The sequence below is a fragment of the Protopterus annectens genome, chromosome 1.part1, assembly GCF_019279795.1.
Source record: "Protopterus annectens isolate FY-2018-M chromosome 1.part1, PAN1.0, whole genome shotgun sequence".
Taxonomy (NCBI): domain Eukaryota; kingdom Metazoa; phylum Chordata; order Ceratodontiformes; family Protopteridae; genus Protopterus; species Protopterus annectens.
This window is the reverse complement of record NC_056726.1, coordinates 1,358,837,347-1,358,864,188: the sequence shown is the minus strand read 5'-3', so window position 1 is coordinate 1,358,864,188 and position 26,842 is coordinate 1,358,837,347. Positions and strand designations below refer to the sequence as shown.

Here is a 26,842-nt window from a genome sequence, read left to right as displayed (position 1 = left end):
AGGGCCCTCAGGATCAATTCCGCAGGTGGAGCGGAAAGAATGAGAATGGCCTTGACATGCAACCTCAGGTTTTGAAGCCGATCGGGGGTTAAGAAGGCAAGCATTACCCTGGAGTTTAATCTGGCCCCTATGAAATCTATCACCTGTGAGGGGACTAGAGATGATTTGGTCAAGTTGATAGTTAACCCTAGACGTGGAGCAAGGTCGAGGAAGTAATCCCTGCCTGAACAGAGTAGATGCCTTGTTGGGGCGATGAGGAGCCAGTCGTCCAGGTACGGAAAGACCTGAATTCCCTGAAGCCTCAGGTGGGCTGCTATGACCGCTAAGACTTTGGTGAACACCTTGGGGGCTGAGGTGAGACCGAAAGGAAGGGCCCTGAACTGGAAATGACTGGCTCCCAGCCGGAAGCGGAGGAACCTCCTGGAGCGTCTGTCCACTAGGATGTGGTAGTATGCATCCCTGAGGTCTATTGAGCACATCCAATCGTTCTCCCATAATAGGGGGAGAATAGATTGTAAGGTGACCATTCGGAACTTTTCTTTGGGTACTGCCAAGTTCAGGAGAGAGAGATCGAGGATGGGTCTCAAGTCCCCTGTCTTTTTTGGCACCAGAAAGAACCTGGAGTAAAACCCCGATCCGAACTGATCTGGGGGGACGGGTTGGATGGCTCTTTTTTGTAAAAGCTGCTGAATTTCTGTAGCAGCTGCCTCCCTCTGATTGGGTGGTACGTCGGGGAGGCTTCTGATTTTGGGGGTTACAATAAAGGGAATTTGGTAACCTCTGGATATGATGTGAAGCACCCAGCGATCTGTTGTTATGGACTCCCACATTGCTAGGTGCTTCGAAAGACGCCCCCCAACTGCCTCCAGAGTGGACCAGCCGGGTAACCCCTCAGGGGTTCTGCGTGGGCCTCTCAGAGAAGGGTTCTCTGGACCCAAAGTTTCTGGGACCCCCTCTGCCTCTTGGGCGGCATCCTCCCTGTCCTCCTCTGCCACGAGAGGATTGGTTGTCCGGAGCAGACTGGGACTGATGCGATTTTCGGAACCACATCTTCTTCTGACCCTTTTGGTTCTTAGAAAAAGACCTCTGGGGAGCAGAAAAGCGGACTCCGACGGCAGACAACGTCTTCCCGTCTTTCTTGCGCTGGACTAAGGTGTCGCGAACGGTTTTGCCAAAAAGTGCAGAACCATCAAAGGGGGCATTCGCGAATGACGCCTTAAAGGGTGCGGAGAAGTCACAGTGTCGGAGCCAGGCCTGACGTCTGATTACCAGGCCGGCTCCGCCGGCTCTAGCGGCTCCTTCAGTGGCGTGTGACAAGAGCCGCATAGAGGTATTAGAAACTGAGCGTAGCGTAGACATTCGGGAGGAGTACAGCTGCTTGTCTCCTTCCGACATGGACTCTGGGAGGGATGCAGCGTATTCTTTTATTAGATCCCGCTGCATCCGGATAACGTGCGCCATATAGTTCAGTGCTCTCATGGAGAAGGTTGCTGAACTTTTAGTTATGTACTTACCATAACTTTAGATGTATGGGATCCATCTCGCCTACATTCTCTACAGATGGGTTTGGAGCCGATCCTCGGCTCCGACTCGGCGCTATACAATAGAACGCAGTCTCTTATTGGCTGAGTCACCTCATATCCCAGGATGCACCACCACTACCTCCCTAGATCTCGTTTGTTCGCACTCATGTTCACAGAGACATACTATTGTCATAACATACTCAGGTCTTTCAAGAGAGGAAGAAGATCAAATTTGGATCGTTCGGTCTCTCCTGGTCTACAAGGCAGGGGGATGGAGGGTGGGTTATTAGGAATGTAGGCGAGATGGATCCCATACATCTAAAGTTATGGTAAGTACATAACTAAAAGATGTAATGTGATCCTATCTCGCCTACATTCTCTACAGATGGGACAGCGTCCCTAGCACCTAATTCCTGGGTGGCTCACTGGAAAACACTCCTGAGAACTGTGGAACCAAGGAAGCTCGACCCCTGGATGCCACATCTAATTTGTAGTGAGAAACAAAGGTGTGTGAAGATGTCCACGTGGCAGCCGCACAAATGTCGCCAATAGAGAGCTTGGAATGAAAAGCTGCAAGTGGCCATAGCTCTAGTAGAATGAGCTTTAACGGAGCTATGAGCTCCTTGTTTGAGATGAGATGCACGTGAGTGATGCAGTCCCTGATCCACTTGGCAATAGTGACTTTAGTGATGGCTTTGCCTAATCTATTATCCGAAAAGGACACAAACAGTTGATCTGATTTCCGTGCTTTGTGTGTCCTATCCAAATAGAAGCGTAATTGCCTGTGGACATCTAAGCAGTGAAAAGTATATTCAGCTCTATTGGAATATTTGGGAAAGAAGACCGGTAGCTCCATTGACTGTTGTAGACAGAAATTAGAACAAACCTTTGGTATAAAAGATGGGTTTGTCCTAAGAGATACTCTATCCTTGTGGAATACCAAGTAAGGTGGTTTAACACATAGAGCCTGAAGCTCTGAAACCCGTCTGGCTGAAGTAATAGCAATTAGAAGGGCAGTTTTCCAAGAAAGGAATTTCAGATCACAGGTTGCTGCCGGCTCAAAGGGTGGTGAGGTTAAGGCACCTAATACCACGTTCAGATCCCACGGAGGTGCAGGTTGTGAAATGGGGGGGGTCGTAGAAGCCAAGCTCCTTTAATAAAGGCTTTACAGAGCTTGTTGCTCATTAAGAGAGGTTGCACACTTTCATAAAAATTGGAAATAGCCGCCAATTGTACTTTGATGGTAGATACTGAGCAACCTTGCTGGAACAGGGAGGCTAAAAATTTCAGTACTTCAGATACCGAGGCTGTCATTGGGTCTAATCCTCGGAGTTGGGCCCAAATAGCAAACCTCTTCCATTTACTGCTATATATCTTCTTTGTAGAAGTCTTGTGGGCCGAAGACAAGATGTGTATGACTTCAGGAGCCAAAGAGTGGCTCCTAATTATGGTTGGAAGAGGAGTAGCCAGGCTGTCAACTTCAACGAATGGAGGGACTGATGGAGTTGTCCTGACTGATGAGTCAAAAGGTCCGGAACTTGGTCCAGGAACCAAGGACCCTCCAATAAATACCTGTGAAGAAAGGGGAACCAGATTTGCCGAGGCCAGTATGGGGCGATTAATATCATTCTGCTTCTCAAGCGAATCGCCTTCTGAATCACCTTGGGGAGAAGGGGAACCGGTGGAAAGGCATATAGCAGTCCGGAGGGCCAAGCGTGGACTAGAGCGTCCTTGGGAGTCTCCCCCGAAACTGGGGTCAGAGTGAAGAAGTGGTGACACTGCATTGAAGGGCTTGCAAGAGATCGCAACAGGGACTCCCCATCTTGTGAAAATCTGTGTTATCACTCTGTTGTTCAAGGACCACTCGTGAGGGGAGAGAATAGTTCTGCTCAGTCTGTCGGCTATCACGCTTGGATTTCCCGGAATGTGCTGCCATAAGAAAACGCTTGGTAGCAATCGCCCAATCCCATACTCTCATGGCCTCTCTGCAAAGGGGATAGGACCTGGTTCCTCCTTGCTTGTTTAGATACCAGACTACCGACATGCTGTCGCATTGAATGGCAATTGTACCCTGGGGGAGGTGATCGTGCAGTGCTTGCAACGCTAAAAGCACCGCCCTCATCTCCAGGATATTGATATGTAGAAGACTCTCGTCGGGATGCCACGTGCCTTGGACCGACCTGTCCAGATAATGACCCCCCCACCCTGTCTGGGAGGCGTCCGTAGTCAGTGCGGCAGAGGGGAGTGGTGGAACGAAGGGTCGCCCTTGATTCAGATTGGGGGATAGAAGCCACCAACGAAGATCCTGTTTGCACGTGTCCGTGATCAGAATGTGGTGACTGAGGGGACGGTCCTGATAAGACCACTGGACTGAGAGGAGCCACTGAAGTATCCTCATGTGCAACCTTGCCAAGGGGACCAGAAGAATGGTGGCTGCCATGGAGCCCAACAGTTGTAGGACCATTCTTGCTGGAGCACGACGTCTGAGGATTAAGGCCCAAACCTGAGACTGAAGCGTCGCGATCCTTTCTGCAGGTAGATAGACTCGCATCTGCCTTGAATCTATTTCTGCACTGATAAACAGAATACGCTGAGATGGTTGCAATACAGATTTTGACCAATTGAAGGTGATTTCTAGGGATTTGCCCAGTGCTATAGTGGCTGCTAAATTTTCCAAGAGTAGATGCCTGGAGGCGGCAGTTAGGAGCCAGTCGTCTAGGTATGGAAACACCTGGAATCCTAGACTTCTCAAGTGAGCAGTCACGACTGCCAAACATCTGGTAAACACCCTGGGGGCTGTGGTGAGACCAAAGGGCAGTGCTCGGAACTGAAAATGACCGTCTCCTAGGCTGAAGCGTAAGTGTCTCCTCGACGCCTGATCCATCAGAATGTGATAGTAGGCGACTTTGAGGTCTATGGAGCACATCCAAACTCCTTTCTCCAACAGCGGGAGAATGGATTGTAGAGTGACCATCCGGAATTTGGACTTTCTTACAAATCGGTTTAGTTTGCTGAGATCCAAAATGGGTCTCAAGTCCCCGGTCTTTTTTGGCACCAAAAAGAATCTTGAGTAAGTCCCTAATCCGGCCTGGTCTGCGAGGACAGGTTGGATAACTCCTTTTTGAAGCAGCTTTGATACTTCGTTGGCTGCATGATCCCGTTGACTGGGTGGTGGGTCCGGGATTCTTTGTACTGGTGAGGGGGGTTGAACAAAGGGGATGGAGTAACCTCCGGCAATGATTCGAAGCACCCATTGGTCCCAAGTAATATCTTCCCAGGCCTTTAGGTGCTTCGAGAAACGACCCCCAACTGGCTCCGGAGCTGCACAGTCGGGTACTCTTTCAGGGATGCTGGAAGGAGGAGGAGCCACGAAAGGACTCGTGGTCTCCAGTGTTGCGGGGGCCTCCGCCGCCTCTGGGACGGCGTCTCCCTGAAAAATTTCCCCCTCCTCTGCCTCTAGAAGGGGGGGGGTCGCTCTGCTGCGACGAGTAAGGCTTCTGAGACTTACGGAACCACACCCCCCCCCCCTTACGGGCCTTGGGATAAGGCCTGAGGGGAGTGGAAAAGCGGGCTCCTACAGCAGCCAAGGTCTTACCCTCCTGTTCGCAGTGAGTCAAAGTGTCCTTTACCTTGGGTCCAAACAATGAGGACCCATCAAAGGGGGCGTCGGCAAAGGAAGACTTAAAGGCCTCTGCAAAATGACACAGGCGTAGCCAGGCTTGTCTCCGTAGAGCAACACCTGTCCCAGCCGCTCTACTCGCTCCTTCGGCCGCATAGGAAATGAGCCTCATGGACGAGTTAGATAATGAGGATAGGGTAGCCAACTGAGAGTTAACCGTCTGTGTTAACTGTTCAGGTAAGTTACCCGAGAGGGCATCCGACAGCTCCTTGATCAGATCCCTCTGTAGTCTGGTGAAGTGTGCCAGATAATTCAGAGACCTTAACGTAAAGGTCGCTGAAGAAAGGGCACGCTGCCGTACCGATCCATGCTCCTAGACTCTATTAGGGGGATGGATGGACGTCGAAGCCTCTGCCACATCTTGTTGGGTAGCAGATGCCACCACCATAGCATCTACAGCCACACCTTTAGATAAAAAATCCTTGTCCGGGGGTGCCGAGAGAAACTTATTGGGACGAGCTGGCACCGGTTCCACAGAATCCGGGTGTTCCCACGCCCTTCGAGAGAGCAAATCCAGAAGCTCATCGAAGGGCGGAGACACCAAGGAGGCGGAGGGCTGAGCCCCGAAGGCCTTGAGGAACACCGACTCCTCAGCGGAAGGGGGTTTGGACTGCCAGTCACCTCGGTGTTTAAGGATTTCTAGAATGTCTGCAAAGAAGACATCTTCCGAAGACGATTTTGGGGACCCCTCCGCATCATCGAGGTCGGTATCCGATGTGAGGAACTCGTCAGGGGAGTCGACGTGTTTCCTCTTACACTGTCTCTTCCTGGGCGGTTCCTCCGAAAGGGTGTCGGAGGAACCTCCAGGAAGAAGGGAACCGCCAATGGGGGTAACCTCAGGCCCAGGGGCTCCGCTGTCACGAGACAGGGGGATTCCAGAAGCGCCAGTCTCCATGCCCAAGGAAGGTGGTGGTGGTGGTGGAAAGGTCGAAGTGGCCACAGAGGATTTGGCTAAAGCACTTCTCATGGCATCGAAGGCCGGACCACCAGAATCCTGGGAAGGTCCCGTCCCCGAGGCCAAAACAGTAACCGGAGCCCTTGCAGCCGACGCACCTCGAGGGAGGCTCGGAACCGAAAGGATCGGATCCGAAGCATCCCCCCCGGGGCCGACTGAGGAGGTCCGTGCGAACCCGACCGAGGGACGGGGTTGAAGTTAGAGTCGGAGCCGACTCGATGACTTCGACCGGATCCACCAACACCGACTCCAACGGCGCCAAGGCTGTCGGAGGAGGAATGGAAGTAGAAGGATGGGGGATCGACTCCAGAGCCAACTGGGCAGGAGTCGAGATCAATTTAGCGAAGACCGGTGACTGGAAAAGCTTCTGAAGCACCCTGTCTACGTCCGAATCGGACATCCTCGAAGAACGAGAAGAGACCGACCGGGTCCGAGTCGACTTCTCCGCCGGCTCAAAGACTGGGGACCGGCTCCGTAAAGGCTCGAGGCGATCGGCCGAGGGAGATTCCACTACTATTGCAATCTCCCTTGGAGCCGATGTGGACTTCGGCTCCGAAGTGGAAGTGGAAGTGTCTGAGCGGGCAACCCTCATCGGCTCCGAAGGCAGTGGAGCCGATGAAGGTGACACGCCTCGATGCCGAGCTCGACTCCAAAGCCAGAGGAGTCGAGGCTGGAGACATCGAGGCAGACCGTTCTGCCCTCGGCTCCGAAGTCCGTGGAGCCGACGGAGAAGCCTGCCTAGACTTTTTGGCTATCGGTTCCGACGGACTGGTCGGAACCGAAGATTTTTTCTTCTTGCCAGTAGGAGAAGAAGAAGAGGATAAGGCTTCCTCAAAAGAAGGGGCAATGAGCCCTTTTAAAATCAATTTGTTTTTCCTCTCTTGGAGGACTCGAGAGGAAAAAGCGTGGCAAACGCTGCAGGACTCCTGGAGATGTTTGGGACCTAAACAATACACACACAAGGAATGATCATCCGTTATGGACATTTTGTAACCACACAACACATTTTTTGAAACCGGAAGGTCTATGTTCTTTAGACATGGTTTTAAAGGAAACTTAACAACAATTACAGACAAAACAGTTAACACCGACAACTAGGCTCTAATGTAAACGCCTAAAGTTAACAACAATTACAGACAAAACAGTTAACACCGACAACTAGGCTCTAATTTAAACGCCTAAGGCAGGGCTAGGCCCCTCTAACTTAAACAGAACCTTTTTACCAACAAAAATACACAATCTTCCACAAAAATACCAAAAAACACAATCACACAACAACACTAGCCGTTAAAACAGCTTTTGGGTGAGTTTAAGAGAGAAATTTGACAGAAAAGTTTCTGACTAGAGGTACTTAGCTCAGCCAAGTCCGAGACCACGTCTATGCTGGAAAGCGGCAAATGAGATCTGGGGAGGTAGTGGTGGTGCATCCTGGGATATGAGGTGACTCAGCCAATAAGAGACTGCGTTCTATTGTATAGCGCCGAGGGCTCCGAACCCATCTGTAGAGAATGTAGGCGAGATAGGATCACATTACATCTAAAGACCCGCTTCCCCAGGCGGTCCATCACTCAAGAGTCTTTACTCGGAGGGTGGACCGCAGAGCTCTCCTGAGCCAGCTCTCTCTTGGTGGCCGCCGCCACCAACATGGCATCCACAGGGGGACCTCTGCTCCAGTGGGTTCTCTCAGCAGGGGGACTCAGGATCCTGTCCGGGAGATTGGGGATAGGCTCCACAGTGTCCGGCTCCTTCCAAGCCCTGGTGGCAATAAGGTCCACCAGGGGATCGGGGGGAGGGGACACCCAAGAGGTAGATGGGCCTGCTTCGAACGCCTCTAGGAATACGGACTCATCGGAGGAAGCCTTAGGGGCAGACCCCCCCCCTAATCCTGAGCATTTCCATGATGTCTCCAAAGGAGACATCCTCGGGGGGGTGACCTTGGGGAGCCTTCCCCTTCATCTAAGTCCGTGTCTTCGGTAAGGGACTCAGGGGAGTCCATGTGCCTCCTCTTACACTTGGCTTTGTGAGGTACCTCCTGGGGGGGCTGTCTGAGGAAGACTCACCAGCAATATTAAGTTCTGCAGGAACACCCAGAGACGTCGGAGCATGCTGTCCCGAAGGCCGGGTGATGGGAGCCCGGACCAGCTGAGAGGGAGTGCAGGGAGGAGCCGAAGCCAGGACCAGGGGTCCGGATACACTCAACAGTGCCCTTTCCACCACCGCAAAAGTCGAGGGGGAGCCACTCTCAATAGGCTCAGAGAGTCGGCTCCCACTCGGATCCGAGGCGGGGACCGGATCCGAAGGACCCGTGTGCTCTGACTGGGATGGAGCCGAAGCCACACAAAGTCCCTCGGATCCGAAGCTCTGCCCACGGCTCCATGAGGTCGGATCCGACAAACTCGAGGGACCAGTATGAGCCGAAGTAACTAGTACTGTCGGCTCAAACATACCCCCGGATCCGACACGGCTCGGCTCCGAGTGCCCCGAACCCGGGAAGCGGGATGGAGAAGGAGCGATTGGGACAAAAAAGGGGGTTGAGCTCCCCCCCCCGGAGGGGGGGGGAGGCAAGAGCACTCCCATCTGCAGCTGGGCCTGGATGAACCTCCTCATCATCCGGTCCATGTCTGCATATGACATGCTGTAAGTAGACCTCGAAGAGGCCACCGAGGCAGACCTAGAGTTACGCCTCGATGACCTCGACGGGGACCGGGTTACCTCCTCCCCAGGTCCCAGTGAAAAGCAAGGGGACCGGAGCAGAGGAGGAGGCGATCCAGAAACCCTGGAAGGAGAAGCCCGCTTGGCGGGCGGGGCCGAGGAAGAGTCCTCGGCCCGCCGCTTATGGTGCTTCTCCTTCTGAGCCTGCCTCCCTATCCTCCGGGGCCAAAACGGGAGGTTGAGTCCCGACCGGAGGGAGGGAGGCAGGGGTGGTCGCTACCAAGGACTGGGTAGTGGCCACTGAAGAACCGGAGGTCGGAGCCGAGTCCGGGGGCAAAAGGCCCGCCAGAATCAGCTTCGATCTCCGGTCCTTAAGTGCCCTGGGGTTGAACGCTGCACAAATCGTGCATCCCGAAAAGAGGTGTTCAACCCCAAGGTACCTAACGCACCGAGTGTGGCCATCCGCCGGTGAGAGCTTATGGCTACACTCGGTACATTTAGAAAAGATGGCTTTAGGGGCCTCCGACATTGTTTAAAGTAAACCACACTCACTAGGCCCCTAACACACCACAAACACACACTACGGTACAGCGAGGGTAGGGAGGAAAACATTTTAACAAAAAATAGATAAATAGGAGGGAAACCTACACAAACTCACTCAATCACACAAGAAAAAATAAAATTTCTTAGCGTTTCTTCACAAAAAACTACCAAATGCCAGGATCTCAAAATCCAGCTTGTTGGCTTGAAGCGCGGCAAACTAGATCTGAGGTCAGTTAGGGTTGGCAGGGGATTATGGGCAAAGGGAGGAGCCAGGAGCTCGGATCTATGCTGTGGTAAAAGTTGCCGGCTCGGATCTGAGATCGGATCCGTATCCCAAAGGTTGCTGACAAATGAAGTTCCTACTTCAGATCAGAAATTTCAAAATCCTGATCAGAAGAATCATAAGCAAATTCAGTCCTAGGTATCTTAGAAAGGCAAGGTTGGCTTCCCCTGATTAAAGTAATAAGGTCTGCAGCCATTCTTGTCATTTGTTTCTTAGGCATAGAGGCTGACCATGCAGTCTGGGCATCGGTTTTCTAGGTATGGTTCGAGTTTTAGGCCTTGAAGAAGAAGATGGCGTTGGTTTAATATGCAAGTCAGTAGGCTTGAATACACCCTCAGAAGCCGGTGCCTGCACAGCGCTGCGGACCCATCCAAGGTAGAGACATCCGCAGGTTCAACAGTTGAAGCATCTCGCGGCATACCGCACTCCGAATGGGACTAAGTAGAGGCCTGCGAATCTGAAGTAGCAGGTATCAGGGGCTGCGAAAGCACCTCACTGAGTACCGGTGAGCTGGCGACTAGCTTAGTAGAAGCATTGTCGGCAGCTTTGGACCTAGGTGGCCTGTCTATGTCCTTATCTTTGCATTTTTTCGGAATGTCGGTAGTCGGGTAAGCTTACTGAAGACATATAGTACAGTTGTGTACACTTACCATAAATGTAGATGTTCGACTGTATTCACTGTTGCAATCATTACATTTGGGGTAATCTGCTGGCAGGTTGCTCTCAGTCGGCCTGAATAACAAAGTCTTGGGTCCTGCATCAGTTGCTGTCTCCTCTTCCATGACATCAGGTCGTCAGGGGTATAAAACATGCAACCGACGCCATTTTATTAAGTTTTTCTTGTCCCAGATGTCAGGTGTCCCCCAAATGGGGAGCAAAAAAAAAAAAAAAAAAAAAAAAAAAAATATACATACATATATATATATATATATATATATATATATATATATATATATATATATATATAAACAAACAGTAAATATATAAATGCACTTTTAGAAACATAAACTTTACTTCAACTAAAAGCAAATTCACCACAAAGGCTTTTGAGTATAGTGAAGGAAAGAAAAGGTATAGAAAGGGGGATGGCGGGTGGGTAACCCAGACTGCAACAGTGAATACACTCGAACATCTACATTTATGGCAAGTGTACACAACTGTACTATGTTCTTCGTGTTTCTCTGTTGCAGTCATTACATTTGGGTAGAATCCTAAAGCTATGGATGGGAGGATGGAACTAAACAGCATTAGGAGTGGTTATAAGGCCCTGCAGGACTGCAGTGGCAAAGCCTGCCTGGATTTGGAGAAGAGAGGTAAATGATAATGCTTTGTGAAGGTATGAACAGAGCTCCAAGTAGCAGCTTCTAGAATGTCTTTGGCTGGGACCCCTCTGAGAAAAGCTACTGAAGTACAGGCAGCCCTGGTGGAATATGATCTGATCCCCTTGGGCACAGGTTTACCATGGTGCAAATAGCAGAAACTAATCCAATGGCTTATCCACTTAGAAATAGTCTGCTTTGATACAGCCTTCCCCTCTGACCTTGCAGCAAATGCTACCAGTAGTTGCTCAGACTTTCTTAGAGATTTGGTTCTGTTTAAGTAGAATCTTAGTTGTATGTGTACATCCAATGAATGCAGAATCTGCTCCCCCTTGTTCTGCGGATTTGGGTAAATGTTGGCAGGTGAATGGTCTGGTTAGGAGACGCACTGGATACCACCTTAGGCATAAAAGAAGGATTGGTCCTGAGGAACACCGTGTCCGGGTAAAATATAATAAAAGGCTCCACTGCCATGAGAGCCTGTAGTTCTGAAACCCTTCTTGCTGAAGTGACTGCCAAGAGAAAAGCTGTTTTCCAAGACAGAAATTTTATATCCGCAGTAGCTGCTGGTTTAAAAGGAGGCAGGATGAGTTTTTCCAGTACAAAATTGAGGTCCCATGCAGGAGTTGGTGATCTGGGAGGCCTTAAACTTTTGGCCCCTCTTAGATACTGTTTAAGCAGAGGATGAGAAAAGAGGGGAGGCTCTGTGTTGTAATGAGCCGAGATGGCAGGGGCATGGATTTTTATTGATGAAAAAGACAGACCCTTGTCAAGCATCTCAGTCAAATATTGTAAAATCTGAGGAATATTGGACTTTGCTGTGTCTATTCCTTGTGCTTGGTTCCAAGCACAGAATCTCTTCCATTTATCAGCATAAGATTTTCTAGGACTAGGCCTTCTGGCTTCCAAAATGACATCCATCAGACTTACTGAGAGGTGTTGTTTGAATAATTAGTTGATTAACCATGCTGCAAGATTCAGAGTTTGGAGCTGAGTGTGCAGAATTTGATAGTTCTGCTGAGAAAGTAGATGAGGTATTTGAGGCAAGTACCATGGAGGAAGGTGAGACATATTCCTTAGAAGTGGGTACCAGTGCTGGCGAGGGCAGTCCGGAGCAATTAGGATCATTTTTGTTTTTTCCTGTCTGACTTTTAGTAAGACCTTGGAGAGTAGAGGTAGAGGGGGAAAGGTATAGACTGATAGGTTTTTCCAGCTGAAGGATAGGGCATCCACTTTCCATGCTTTTTTGTGATGAGATCTTGTGCAGAATTTGACCAGCTGATAATTTTGGGGAGAGGCAAATAGATCTATGTCTGCGCTCCCCCATTTCTGTGTTAACATGCTGAAGATTTGTGGATCCAGTTTCCATTCATGCGGGTCCATAGAATTTCTGCTTAGGTCGTTTGCCAGAGTATTTTGCTTTCCTGGCAGGAAATGAGCTTGAAGATGTATTTGGTAAGTCAAGGCTGTGCTCCACAAGGCCATGGCTAGTCTGCAAAGGGGGTTGGAATGTGTACCCCCCCTGCTTGTTTACGTACCACATAACTGTGGTGTTGTCTGTCTTTATCAGTAGTTGTCCTGGATGAAGTAAGTCCTTGAAGGCTGCCAGACCATTCTGAACAGCTAGCATCTCTTTCTGGTTGATATGCAGATGCATTTGGTTTGGGCTCCATTTGCCCTGAATGCATCTCCCTGCCAGGTGGGCCCCCCCAAGCATAGTCTGATGTGTCTGTAGTTAGGGTTTGGGAGGCAGGGGGTAGAGTGAATGACAGTCCCTGGTTTTGGTGACATGTCTCTGCCCACCAAAATAACTCCTGTTGTAGGAAGGGAATGACAGGAATAACTGTTTCCAGAATATGACAATGTTGACACCATAAACTTTTTAGGTACCACTGAAGTTTGCTCATATGCAGTCTCGCATATGGAAATAGTAGAATGCAGGATGCCATGAACCCCAAAGCCTGCAGAATTTGTCTTGCAGATAACTGGGTTTTTGTTGCCATTTGTTTGAAGTATGTTGTCAGTTGCCTTTGTTTGTCTGGCGTGAGGTAAGCCATCTGGGCAGTTGTATTCAAACTTGCACCCAGGAATGTAATTATTTGAGAGGGTACCAGTTGTGATTTCTTTTCGTTTATGGTGTACCCTAGGCACGCTAGAAGCCTTTTTACAAACGCCAGATGTTGGAAAAAGAGTGTCCTTGACCTCTGCTTGATTGAGACAATCGTCCAGATAAGGATAAATTTGAATGCTTCTTTGTCTGCAGAATGCAATTACTGGTGCCAGGCACAATTGTAAAGACCTGGGCGCAGTAGATAAGCCAAAGAGCAGTGCAGAGAATTGGTAATGCAAAAAAACTGCTTTGAAGCGGAGGTATCTTCTGCATGATTCCCTTAATGGGATATGCAGGTATGCCTCTTTTAAGTCTAGAGTTACTAACCAAGCATTCCTGCCTAGCATAGGCAGTAGCTGTTGTAAAGTCAGCATTTTGAATTTTGGAATGTCCAGGAACGTGTTCAAAATCGATAAGTCCAGTAATTGGATGCCATGAATTGTCTTTTCCGGGCACCAGGAACAGTCTTGAATAAAAACAGTGTCCTTTTTCCGGTACCGGTTGAATAGCCCCCATATCCATGAGGGACATGACTTGTTTCTGGGCCTCTGCCCACTGGTTTTGTGGCAGATCCGGCCATCCGTTTGGAATTGGCAAAGTATGGAAATGAAATCTGTACCCTTGGGAAACTATGTTTAATACCCACTTGTCCTGGGTAATTAAATGCCAATTTTGAGCATGAAGTGCTAGTTTTCCCCCCAAGGGGGTTGCCAAAAGATAAGTGTTTGATGATGGTAGAGGAAAGTCATTGAGACTGCTTACTGTAGGGTTGTGCTTTGTTTCCTCCAGAATTGGAGGTGGAGGCACCCCATTGCTTTGACCTGTAAGAACCCTGTGATTGGTATCTGGAGCCTTTTGAGCGCCTGGATTTGCCCTGAGTGGCTCTGTTGGACACAGGAAAAGACCAATTTTTAGTAGGCCAGTGCCTCCTGAATCTGGGTGGCTGCACTTGCAAGAAATCTTTTACAGTTTGCATAGATTTAGCTTTGTCTTCCATTTTCTTTAAAACCTCTTCTGCCTTATTACCAGAGTATCATGATGCAAAGGGGCATCCAACAATTTAGCTTTAACATGATCAGGCAGATTTTGCTCCTTGAGCCAGGCATGCCTTCTAATCACAGATCCAGTAACGGTGGCCCTACAGGAGGCCTCCAAGGAATCAAAACCACACTGCAAAGTATGCTTTCCAACCTGGACTGCTGAATGCAATAATTCCTGTAACTATTTTCACACAATCAGAAATCAACATCATTTTCTGTTTCAGTAAGTCCATAACATGCTGTTGATATTTAAGCATATGAAACTGACAGTTTAAAGCCCTGATTGCCAAGGTTGCAGATGTATAAACCTTCTTACCCCATCTATCCAGCACCCTGGAATCTCTATCAGAAGGGGTAGGATTTTTGGCTGTAGAGGCCTTTACACCTTTGGGACCCTGAGAAATAGTCTCAGGATCAGCAGCAGGATTTTTGAAAAGAAATTTTTGGGAGTCAGGAACCCTGCAGCATCTGTCTGGCTTACTAGGAGCCAGAGGCAGGGAATCAGGAGCCAAGCTCAATTCCGAGAACACATCATCAACAATGTCTAATACAGGAGGTATTGCCAAAGGCCTATGCTGAGGAAGAAGGAAATCCCTAAGCCTCTTTTTTGATTCAGAGAAGTCTTGACTCTCCCAGTGAAAATGTTTCCTTAAAGTATGCAAAGTCTCTCCAAAAGAGTAATCCTCAGAAGGAGATGGGATGGATTCCTCTGCATCAGAATACTCATAGGGTGGAATGGAAAATTCCTGATCAGAAGAGGATTCAGAAGAAATAGAAACCTGATCTGAAGATTCATAATCGGTGCCTTGCCTGGGCCTCTTAGCAGGGGGTGAGGGGTTGGGATCCCCTGATCAAGGTAATTAAATCCTCAGCCATTTTGATCATCTGTTTTTAGGCATAGGGGTCTGAGCACGTGGCTCATGCATCGGTTTTTTAGACATAGAAGTTGTTTTTGAGCTTGTTTTTTTTTGCTGTCATCAGCTTAATATAAAAATGTTGAGGCCTGAAAACACAGTCGGAAGCCGGTGCCTGCTCAGCGGCTCCAGACTCATCCAAGGGAGAGACATCCGCGGGTTCAATACTCTGAGAATTTCGCGGCATACCGGACTCCGAATGTGTCTCGGTAGATGCCTGCAAGTCAAAAGTAGCGGGTATCAGGGGCTGTGGATAGAGCCTCACTGAGTACCGGTGAACCGGCGACTGGCTTAGGAGAAGCTTCGTCGTCGGTTTTGGACCTCAACGGTCTGTCTCTATCTTTTTCTTTGCGTTTTTTATGAACTCCGGTAGTCGGTCTGCTGACCGTTGACATTTCAGGATAATTAAATCTTGCACCAAAATATTTAGAAGCAAAAATATACCGACGCTTAATAGTGCGTTGGTTAAATCTAGCACAAAACCAACAGCAAGGCACGTTGTGATCTGGGCCTAGGCAAGGAATACAGTACAAATGAAAATCCTTATGAGGTATTTGCTTCCCACAATTATTGCAATTAACTTTTACTGACATCAGTAAGGAGCAAAAAAAAAAGTTTCCCCAACGGGGTACTTAGCTTTAGTTTGAAGACTTTGGTTCTGAAACTCGAATACGAAAATTTCAGGAGTCGGCCGACCGGCACTTGCGAACTGCTTCTGCTTCGGGCACTGCGCGGCAAGAAAGACTGAATAAAATGGCGTTGGCTGCATATTTTATACCCCTGACGTCATGGAAGAGGAGACAGCAACCGACGCAGGACCCAAGACTTTGTTATTCAGGCCGACTGAGGGCAACCTGCCAGCAGATTACCCCAAATATAATGACTGCAACAGTGAAACACGAAGAACATCTGGATAACTGAACCTAGTACCAAAATATTTAGAAGCGTAAATATACTGAGGACGAATAGTTTGTTGTTTAAATAAGGCACAAAACAGACAGCGAGGTACGTTGTGGTCACGGCCTAGCAAGGAATAGAGTACGAATGAAAATCTTTATGAGGTATTTGCTTTCCACAAGAAATACAATTATTGACTTTTACTGACATCGGTTTAGAGCAAGAAAAAGTTTCCCCAATGGTGTACTTAGCTTTAGTTGAAGACTTTGGTGCTGAAACTCTAAAACGAAAATTTCAGTAGTTGGCCGACCGGCACTTGAGAACTGCTTCTGCTTCGGGCACCGCACGGCAAGAAAGACTGATGTAATGGCATTGGCTGCATGCTGACTACCTGACGTCATGGAAGATGAGACAGCAACCGATGCAAGACCCAAGACTTTGATAATCAGGCAAACTGAGGGCTACTGCAAGCAGAAAACCCAAATGTGATGACTGCAACAGTGAAACACGAAGAACATCGTAGACATTTCCTGCAAGATTCCCTTATGGGGATGTGCAGATAAGCTTCTTTTAAGTCTAGGGTGTCTAGCCAGGAGTCCTTGGCTAGCATATGAAGGAGCTGCTGGAGTGTAAGCATTTTGAATTTTGGTAACACCAGGAAGGTGTTCAGTGTTGACAGATCCAGAATAGGGCGCCAAGAGTTCTCTTTCCTGGGCACCAGGAACAGCCTGGAGTAGAAACCCTGTCCCCTTTGCTCTGTTGGCAAATGTTGAATAGCCCTAATACTGAGAAGAGAAAATACTTGCTTTTGGGCCTCTGTCCACTGGTTTGCAGGAAGGCCTGGCAATCTGCTTGGAGTTGGCAGAGAGTGGAAAAAGAATCTGTATCTCTGGGATACAATGTTTAAGACCCATTGGTCCTGGGTAATATACTCACAGTTTTTTGCATGCAGGGTGAGTTTTCCTCCTAGGGGTGCAAGTATCTGGGCTGACTGGGAAGGAATAAGAACAAGTCATTGTGAATTTTTTCCATAGGGGGGTGGCTTACCATTCCCAGTTTTTGAGGAGGGAGCACTCCACTGTTTAGATCTGTGCATACCCTGAGACTGCAGTCTTTGTGGTCTGTTGTCCCTGGGTTTAGGCTGAGAAGGTCTGGAAGGGACTGTAAAGGACCAGTTTTTGAAGGCCAATGCCTACTGCATCTAGGTGGCTGTACCTGTAAGAAATATTTAACAGTTTGCATGGATTTAGATTTCCCCTCCATCTTTTCAACAACAACTTCTGTTTACAGCCAAACAAACATTCTTGATTTAATGCAGCATCAAGTAATCTTGCTTTGACATGGTCTGGCAAGACTTGTTCCTTCAGCCAAGCATGCCTTCTCAGAACAGACCCAGCGACAGCAGCCCTGCAAGATGCTTCTAAGGCATCAAAACCACACTGCAAAGTATGTTCACCAACTTGGTTTGCAGAGTGCATTAAGTCTTGCAAGTCCTTATTTTCTGCACAATCAGGAATCAACAACATTTTTTGTTTAATTAGATCAATAATATGCTGCTGGTACTTCAACATGTGAAACTGGCAATTTAAAGCCCTGATGGCAAGAGTTGCAGAGGTATATACCTTCTTACCCCATCTGTTTAGAGCCCTAGAATCCCTGTCTGAAGGGGTAAGGTTTTTGGCTGTAGAAGCCTTAATACCTTTAGGTCCCTGGGAAATGGTCTCTGGATCCGCAGTGGGATTTTTAGAGAGAAATTAGTAAGAGTCAGGTACTCTGTAGTATCTGTCAGGCTTTCTAGGTGCAGGTGGTAAAGTATCAGGGGTAAGGCTGGATTTCATGAAGACATCATCTACAATATCCAGGACAGGGGGACTATCTAGAGGCTTATGCTGAGGCAAGTCTAAAAATTCCCTAAGTCTCTTTTTGGACTGTGGGTAGTCCTGGCATTCCCAGCGTTAACGCTCTCTTAGGGTATGCAGGGTTTAACCAAAAGAAAGGTCCCCTGGGAGGGAGGCTGGGGGGAATTGTATCCTCTGCATCTGAGTCCTCATAAGTAGATATGGGTATGTCCTGGTAATCACACGGGTCATAGTCATCAGACTCATGGTCTGAAAAGTCAGAAGGAAAATCAATTCTTTGTCTTTTAGAGGGGGGAGGCTGGCTTCCCCTAATTAAAGTAACAAGGTCTTCAGCCATTCTAAGCATTTGTTTCTGTGGCATGGGGGCTTGAGAATGTGCTTTGGTCGTTGGTTTCCTAGGTTTAGTGAGAACTCTGGGCCTGAGAAATTCGGTAGATTTTGTCATCAACGAAGCAGTCGGTTTAATACGAACATCAGAAGGTCTAAATACACCCTCAGAAGCTGGTGCCTGCACAGCGGCTCCTGACCCATCCAAGGTAGGGACATCCACAGGTTCCAAAGCCGAAGCATCTCGTGGCATACCAGACTCCGAATGGGTCTCAGAAAGCGCCGCACTGAGTATCGGCGGACTGGCGACTACATTAACGGAAGCGTCGTCGGCAGTTTTGGACCTATGCGGTCTGTCTCTGTCTTTATCTTTGCATTTTTTTGGAAGATCTGTAGTCGGATGGCTTACCGAAGCCATTTCGGAATATGGAGAACAAGAGCGAAAGAATTTAGAGACAAAAATAGCACGATGAATTGTCGGCTGCATGTTTTATACCCCTGACAACCTGACGTCATGGATCAGGTGACAGCATCCGACGCAGAAATCCCAAGACTCTGGTATTCGGGCCGACTGAGGGCTACCTGCAGGCAGATAACCAAAGTGGAATGACTGCAACAGTGAAACACGAAGAACATCGCCTGGCCTGAGGTGGGGTTTGAAGGATGTCAGAGTTTTTTGTACTGCCATCATTTCTTTCTGGTTGATGTGTAAGGAGAGGTGCTAGGCATCCCAAAGACCGTGGGTGTACCTGCCTGCTAAGTGAGTGCCCCAAACAATGTCTGAGGCATCAGTGGTGATGGTCTGCCCAGTAGGGCAGAGGATGAAGAGAAGACCCTTGTTCTTGGCACAGGCACTTGCCCACCAGAGAAAATCGGTCCTTATACAGGGGATCAGAGTGAGAGAGGTCTCTAGAGGCTGAGAGTGCTGGCACCAAAGGTTCTTTAGATACCACTGAAGTTTTCTCATGTGATGTCTGGCCAGAGGAATTAGGATGCAAGATGCCATGTACCCCAATGCTTGCAGGAACTTCATCGCTGTGAAGTGACTTCTGGAAGCCAGCTGGGTACAGTAGAGAAGCAGGAAGCTCTGCTTTTCTGGGGATAGGAAGGTCATTTGGGATGCTGTGTCCAGCAGTGCTCCCAAGAAAATGATCCACATGGAGGGTGTTTGTTTTGATTTCTTCTCGTTGATGGTGAACCCTAAAGAAGTTAGGAGAGTTTTAACTCATTCACTCCGGAGCAGCTCAGAAAAAGCTGTCTGCTTAATTCCACCATAGGAACAACAGTGCAGCCTCAGCTCATTTTCAGAAAATCCATTTGTAATACTATACAGAAAACAAATGTTCACAACTCTAACTATAAGAGCTACACTAAAAATGTAAACGTGAAAGTTGTTCAGCAGACACTGACCTTTCCAACAGTATAAATGTTGATAGTGCATATCAAAGTCATTATTAAATATTTGGCAAGGAATGCTGATATTGTGCATATTTTTTACCTTTTTGGAAAAGCAAAGCACAATATCTTTGTCTATGTACCATGCAGACCCATACAATTTAAATTTAATTTGTTAGTATGAATGTCAGCTTTAAAATGATACCTTAACCATTACTGTGTGACAATCCTTTCATGAGATATTCACAGAAATATGATTAATATATTATTTCTCATAATTGATAAATAAACAAAGCATAATATCTCATCACCTGTAACAGACAAAGCCTACATATCAGTGTAGAAGTTGTGCATCTGAATGTCAGCTTCAAAATGATGCATCATTTGTGTGATTACCATGCTCCCTCGCAAAGATATGGGCATAATAATGAGAAGTGAGACAGATACCTGGTGTCAAAGCCATGGCCTGAAGCTCAATGCCAAAAAGTGTATCGTCATCCCCTTTGGTAAAAACTCTGTACCCATGAACTACCACATAGCTGGTAGTCTACTTAATGCCGAAAATGTGATAAGAGACCTTGGGACACAGGTGGACAGTAGTCTCTCCTTTGATAATCACATCGCCACAGTGGTCAGGAAATCCTTCTACGTGACTCATCTCATCACAAAAGGATTCTCTTCCAGGAAAAAAAGAGGTCATTGTTCCCCTCTACTCATCACTCATTAGACCCATTATAGAGTACAACGCCCCTTTTGGTATGTACCTCACAAGACATCTACAACAACTGGAAAAACCACAGAAATACCTCACAAAGAGGATTACTGGCCTCAAACATATGCCCTATGCAGACCGTCTCAAAAAACTACAGCTTTACTCCATCGCATATCGCCTACTCAGGGGCGATCTCTGCCTAACATACAAAGCTATGTCAAACCCAGAGCTGTTGGACATGCTCCACTTAAAGAAATCCCAATCCCTCCGAGCTACACGCTCTAGGGACCTTAACCTTGTCGCCACAATAAACAGAACATGTTGGAGGGATAGATTCCTGTCCCAGAGACTTCCCATACTCTGGAACAGACTACCTATCTATGTCAAACAGTGCTCCTCATTAGCACTCTTCAAGAAAAATCTTGATGATTGGATGGGAAATGGGAAATTCACCCCGGGGATCACTTCTGTGGTTCTGCTCGACAGGGGCACAGGAAAATAATTTTCTTGGGTGGCGAAATCCAGGGTACATTTTTTGGCTAGGCTTGTATGGGCCCCTATGGCCGATAGCCTAGTACCTACCTATGAACCTAAGTATTGTAGATGTATAATTTTCATAGTCGTACAAGACTAAACAAACTGTGAAATCTGTACATGTGTACAGTGCACAGACACAGTTCTTTTATCATGTTGTAAGGAGTAACACCGTCTTCAAAACGAGGTATTACTTCACACAATGAAATGCACCCTTGCAAAGTTATTTACCAAAATACGAAAAAAAATCAATTTCCATAACCTAAGTCCGAAACAAACTTTGATATCTGCCTATGAGTACAACATACAGGCACCATTCTTTTACCATGTTAGAACTATAAATAATATTTTCAAAATGAGGTATTACTTAGCACATTCAGATGCTCCCTTGCAAAGTTATTTACCAAAATATGAAAAAATCAATTTCCATAACCTAAGTCCCAAACAAACTTTGATATCTGCACATGTGTCAAACATACAGGCATAATTCTTTTACCATGTTGGAACCAGCAATACTGTCTTCAAAATGAGATATTACTTGGCACATTCAGATGCTCCCTTGCAAAGTTATTTACCAAAATATGAAAAAAAAAATCATAATTTCCATAACCTAAGTCCCAAACAAACTTTGATATCTGCACGTGTCAAACATATAGGCACAATTCTTTTACCATGTTGGAACTATGAATACTGTCTTTAAAATGAGGTATTACTTAGCACATTCAGATGCTCTCTTGCAAAGTTATTTACCAAAATATGATAATAATCATAATTTCTATAACCTAAGTCTGAACCATTGTAACCAAACTGTGATATGTGTACACCATGCAGACATAGTTCTTTTCCCATCTTGTAAGTACTAATAGTGTCTTCAAAATTAGGTACTACTTAGCATGATGATACATTGTCTAGCAAAGTTATTTACTAAAAGATGAAAAACTAGAATACATTTCACAACCTAAGTCATAAACAAACTGTGATATATGTACATGTGTAGAACATACAGATAGTTCACTTGCCGTCTTAAAATGAGGTTTTACTCTGCATGTTGACAAGTTACCTAGCAGACTATACAACAAAATTATAAAAAAATCTGGCACTAGTAGGCATATGGAGTGTCCCACACCTGTGCTTGCAATGTGATAATGACTTTTAGTAATGTGAATAACAGTGGCAGCTGCTAATGGGTTTACCTGACAAGTGATAATGGCTCACTGTTACACTGTACCTGCACATATTGTAAATTAATAATGTGATAACGACTTGCATTTCACTACTGCAAGGTTCTGCATGCTCATACGAAGTTGATGATTGCTGCACATGACCTTTTGAGCAAACATTCATCACATTCCTGGTGCAGGTGTAATGTAAGAGTGAGTCATTGTCTGTCAGGAAAAGACCAGAGTAATTCAGTAAAAGTTGTATAACTGTTGTATATTACTGAACCCTTACTCTCACCTAAATTCTACACGACTGACAAAGGTAGAAATATTGTTCAAAATATCTGGTTGATCAATGCCACAATCAGCGTAAAATCAGTAAGAACATATATCTCACTAAGGCCTTCCTTTCACTCACACATCCGAGTTCCTATCCCTCTATTGGACAATAGATAAGAGTACAAGAGTACAGCAGAGTAGAGAACAGCAACAGTAATCCCCCTACACAAAAGAGGGCCATCTTCCAACCCTGGGAACTATAGATCCATAACTGTAACCATCCTTAGCTGGAAGCCATGGAAAGAATCATCATGGACCTTCTCAACTAGACCAGTTACCAGTGGCATAACATAGGGATCTCTGTTGGGCCCTGTACTGTTTGGAATCTATTTCTCAGGAGTCCAGGTGAATATAGACAGTGTGTGTCTTACCAAGTGTGTGGTTGTAAAAGAATGCTGGTTCTAGTGCTATTAGAATGCACTCTGTTCATGATGTCTGGCAATGCAGAGCCATCAGTTTTTCCACTGGAACTAATAAACAGTCATTTTGCTGGTAGTTTGGTAACAATTGTACCAGCTCACCTACCCATATAGGAGAATTCAATAAATAAACAAGCAAGAAAGCACATACAGACAGGCACTTCAGGCAATCCTCCTCAGAAAACTTAATTTGCAGTGACTTGCAAAGCTGTGTATATCAAGGGCAAGGGTCATGTCCACTAACCTAGAGCTGTGGACATCAAGAGCATGGGTCATGTCCACTAATCTACAGAACTCAGGAATTAATTTTTGCCTGCCCTCAGCTTCCCATGTAACAAACGTCTTCTATATTAGCACATCATGAACCACCATCAAAACCATGTTCTTTCCATGAAGCATTATCATCAGCTAATCTAACTTAGTAACAAAATTGCAAGTACTTATCTGGTTATGGTACTAATAACAGTTTATTGAAACCAGTTAATAATATATGATGTACCATTCAAAGAATACATACTTAATCTAAAAATAAATACAACTCTTTTCCCAAAGTAAGATAGTTGTGTAGTTAACCAACGTGGCTGTTACAACACTGGAAAACAGTGACCTTCTTTGAGGAATAAATATTACACAGGTATTTAATAATAATATTGTGTTTCCAAGAACTTGATTGTAATTGAAAAAAGAAAAAAAAAACTTCCCTGACACACCAGTGAATTGTTTTCCCCAGTAACCCCTTCAGTTGTTTGTGTTGTGTATGCACAAGGATCAAAATGACACTGTAAACTATATTGCCAAGCGGTCACTTCAGCAGTCTGACCATGTATGCACAAGCACTTCCCTGATACAAAATGAATTATTTCACCAAGCAACATCTTCGTTAGTATGTCCAGGTGTACACATGCACCAAAATGAAACATTCACCCAAGCGACCCCTTCAGTAAAATGTTGAACTATCCACAAGCACCAACATGAAACGTTTCCCCAAAATGACCCTTCACTAACATTACCTAGTATGTGCAATAATCAAAATGAAGCATTCACCCATGTCACCCCTTCAATAAAATGTTGATGTATGCACAAGCACTAGAATGAGATATTAACCCAAATGACCCTTTAGTAACATTTCCTGGTATGTACATGCACCAAAATGAAACATACACTCAAGCAAACCCTTCAGTACAATGCTGAAGTATGCACAATTACCAAATGAAGAATTCACCCAAGTGACCCCTTCAGCAACAGTTCACAGTTTGTACATGCACCAAAGTGAAACATTCACCCAAGCAATCCCCTCAGTAAAATGTTGAACTATGCACAAGCACCAACATGAAATATTGCCCTAAGTGACCCTTTAGCAACATTTCCTTGTATATGCAATCACCTAAATGAAGCATTCATCTAAGCAACTCCTTCAGTAAAAAGTGGATGTTTGCACAAACCATAAATTCACCCCTGGAGTTGAACCACTGTCCATTTTGGATAGAGGAGATAGGTGCTGATCGTGGAAATAAGGGTAAAACTTGGCTGGGCTTGTAAGAGCCCTAGGGTCATTAGCCTACTCTTCCTGCAATTCCTCCCAAAAATACTGGAAACATACATTTCAAGCTAAGTGTATATTATTATTTCTACAAAATTTTCTGACCAGAAATATGGAAACAATTTACAGTACAGAAATGGAGGATCTGCCCTAACTACTTCTTTTTATCCGTGAAGGATGCCATGTCACATGCATGCTGAATATGTTGCCTATCTTATATTTACTGGCTTAGTTTTAATATTATTTTTATATCTTTGAGTATGGGTTGTCTGGAATCTTAATAAGATAGTCTCAAGGTGCATACTAAATTAAATCAGAGTTTACTGATTTTGCTCAGTGGAAAAAGAGTGCTGGCATCCCATTTGAAAGATATTTGGGTATTTCCTGACAGCCTTGCAGAAAATATTTGTTTAAAAATTGTAATTCTCTAAATGTATACGGTGCAAAATGCATATTATCATTATTGTTGAGAACTGCATTATACATTTGAACTTCTCTGTGCTCTGACAGGAATTTCTGAAGCAGAGATTTTTTTTCTCCCCACCATAGCTTATTAGTTGAGCATCAGGGGTAACAAAGTTAAAATATTTCATAGTTTTTTTTTCATTAATGGTCAGACTATATTCTGACAGCATGCTTCACAATTACTCTTTGCTAATTATTTCGATCTTAGTCTCCTTTTTTCTCTCATACTTATCAGCCTTATAGTTTGTATTTAATTTTGTTTTTTTATAAAAACCCTTATACTGGTCTGCATATTCTTGGGAACACGTTCCTTCAATCTACTTTTCCAATTAAATTCATTACCTTAAACAAGTCATACTGGACTAACTGTTCTTCCTAGAGGTATGATCAGATCAGTGGAAGTTTACGGTAGTGCGGAGCTGAGTGAATCAACACTTCCGGCAATGAATGGACTGTTGTCATTGCTGCTGCAACCTAACCTAACGGTTTTGCGGTTTGTTGTGAAAACTTTCCATATCTGTACTCACGCCTTTCCTAGGACAGAACTGGGTGAAAAATAGCGATGGCTGGAAAAGATACAACAATAATGTGAGAGATTACTTCAGTGACATCCTGAATTCTATATAACAAGTGCGTAAGAAGTTCAGGATCGTTCCTTGATATGTACATTTATTTACAGTCATTTCATTAGCAGACATGTATGTCTTCAGTATTAGTCAGTGTTTAAGGCAACTATCAAGTATAATAAGTAAGGTTTATGCTGTTATGAAATTAAATTTGAGTTGTCCGTATATGTGTTTGTATATGACCCTGTACGTCAGCCTTCTACTAGACTCTGTATACCGACTAACTTACTTTAGAGAAAAGGGATTTATTGCAAGTGTGTATGTATGTTTTCTACATAAGGGTTAAAGGAGGACCAGGGATAAAGTGATAGAAAGTCTAAGCATGCAAGGGGGAGGTGAAATAGGTCATCAGCTCTGCATTTTGAATCTTGAGCAAGGCGCAAAGTTCGAAAGTATTTTTCGTCTGTCAAAACAGTTTGATTACAAGTAAGATAATAACTGCATACTATTAGGTTATATGCTGTAGAATAATACACTGCCTTGACAATGCCGTTTCTAAAAAGTATACAGAAAACACATACAGAATCAGCTTGCCGTGATTGTGCAAGGCAAGCCATTTTTCTCAAAAACTTTCAACATGAGCACCTACCAACTCCATGATGAAAAATAAGCTGAGAAGGTAACTGACAAAGTTCAGGTACTTTTTCAACTTATTTTTTAACAGTGGAGCTGCAATACGGCTATAAAGTTATTTGCGCTTGTGGAAGGGACTCGGCTGTAACTACATTTTATTACTGGCTTCTCACAGCGCACTCGGAGGTAAGCACAGACGCGCTGTGAGAAGGTACTCTGGGTTAATGAGTTAACAAAGAGGAGGTCCTGGAGTAGCTTTCTTTGCACTCTGCCTGAATGAGGCAGTCGTCCAGATAAGGGTAAGTCTGTATATTTCTTTGTCTGCAAAAAGCTATGGCCGGGGCTAAGCATTTGGTGAATATCTTGGGAGCAGTAGATAAGCCAAAGGGTAGCACAGAGAAAGTACAGTTTTGTACCTACCATAAATGTAGATGTTCGAGTGCTAATACAGCTGCAGTCATAACAGATGGGTTTCTCCTGCTGTCAGGCGGTTCCTCGGTCGGCCGAATTCCAAAGTCTAGGTCTGGCGTCGGTTGTCGTCACTTCTTCCCTGACGTCAGTGCGCCAGGGGTATAAAAGAACCAGCCAACGCCATTTTTTTCAGTTTTTCTTGCCCCAGATGTCAGGTGCCCCAAGAAGGAAGGCAATACATAAATTTGTGTAATAAAGCAATGCAATATAATCAAAATACAGTAGTTGCAAGCAAATACACCATAAAAGAATACCCCAATCAGGTTGTATGAGGAGGTGTTAGCCAATAGGCCTGTCCCAAGAGGAGGAGGAGGGAGGGAAACCTGGACTGCAGCTGTATTAGCACTCGAACATCTACATTTATGGTAGGTACAAAAAGTACAGTTTTGTACCTACCATAAATGTAGATGTTCGAGTGCTAATACAGCTGCAGTAATCAAAGATGGGTTTTCTGCCGTCAGGTGGGTCCTCGGTCGGCCGAATTCCAAAGTCTAAGTCCGGCGTCGG

The 26,842-nt window shown here is 45.8% G+C and overlaps 1 protein-coding gene across 1 annotated transcript in view; it reads right to left on the bottom strand.

The window, feature by feature from the left end:
- Positions 1 to 26,842, bottom strand: part of SMAD4 (SMAD family member 4) — a 2,088,766-nt gene that overhangs the window by 131,451 nt on the left and 1,930,473 nt on the right. The gene's annotated exons all lie outside the window — the stretch shown is intronic.